Below are 1,151 nucleotides of genomic sequence, written 5' to 3' on the forward strand. Positions count from 1 at the left end.
AGAGATTCAGCAGTCTCCTTGTTTGTGACACAGCCAACATGCCCAGTGGTTGCTCATTGTGCGAGGCAGCGAAGAGATGCAGCACTTTGCTTGTGCAGCAGGTGGCGCAGTGGCATGGCGGATGGCTTTTTSGCSTGSAGGCGAAGCGAGGCAGCACTTTGCTAGTTGGCGAGGCAGCGAAGAGACGCAGCAGGCTGCTTGTTTGTGAGACAGCCAACATGCACAGTGGTTAGTTATTGTGCGAGGCAGCGAATCACCGCCGAGCAAATCGCTTTGTGCGTTCGCCACCTCACTGCCTAGCAAAGCGTCGTCTGCCTTTGGCACCTAGCAATGCTCCACATGCCTTCGCCGTCAAGCAAAGCGCCGTGTTCCTTCGGTACCTAGCAAAGCACTGCGGGCCGCCTCGCCGCCTAGCAAAGCAGCGCGTGCCTTCGCCGCCTCACACACCGCTGCGTGCCTTCGCCGGCTGTCAAAGCAGCGCGTGCCTTCGCCACCTCAGAAAACGCTGCGTCCCTTTTCGCCCTCGCCGCCCAACAAAGCGCCGTGTCCCTTCACCGTCTCCTCAATCGCTTCGTCCCTTCGCCGCCTTGCCGCTTAGCAAACGCCGTAGTAGCGCCGAAGGGACACGGCGCTTTTGTAGGCACCGAAGGCACGTGGCGCTTTGCTAAGGCACGAGGCAGCAAAGGCACGCAGTGATATGATAGTGGTCGATGGGCTAGGGCGCCTTGCTAGGCAGTGAGGCTGCAAAGGCACGCAGTGCTTTGCCAGGTGCCGAAGGCACGCAGCGCTGTAGGAGGCGGCGAGGGCACGCAGTGCTTTGCCAGACGCCAAAGGCACTCAGTGCTTTGCCAGGCGCCGAAGGCACGCAGCGCTCTAGGAGGCGGCGAGGGCACACAGTGCTTTGCTAGGCGGCGAGTGGACGTGGAGTTTTGCTAGGCAGCGAAGGGTGAGGACGCTTTGCTAGGCGCTTTGCTAGGCGGCGAAGGCACGAAGCGATTTGGGAGGCGGCGAAGGCACACGGCGCTTTGCTAGGCGGCGAGKGCGAGRAGGCACGCAGCGCTTTCCTAGGCGGCGAGGCGGCGAAGGCACGCGCTGCTTTGCTAGGCGCCGAAGGCACGCAGCGCTTCCTTCGTTTGCGAGGCAGCGAAGAG

This window comes from Apteryx rowi, unplaced genomic scaffold (assembly GCF_003343035.1).
Source record: "Apteryx rowi isolate R43461 unplaced genomic scaffold, aptRow1 scaffold_1478, whole genome shotgun sequence".
In the NCBI taxonomy this organism is placed as follows: Eukaryota; Metazoa; Chordata; class Aves; order Apterygiformes; family Apterygidae; genus Apteryx; species Apteryx rowi.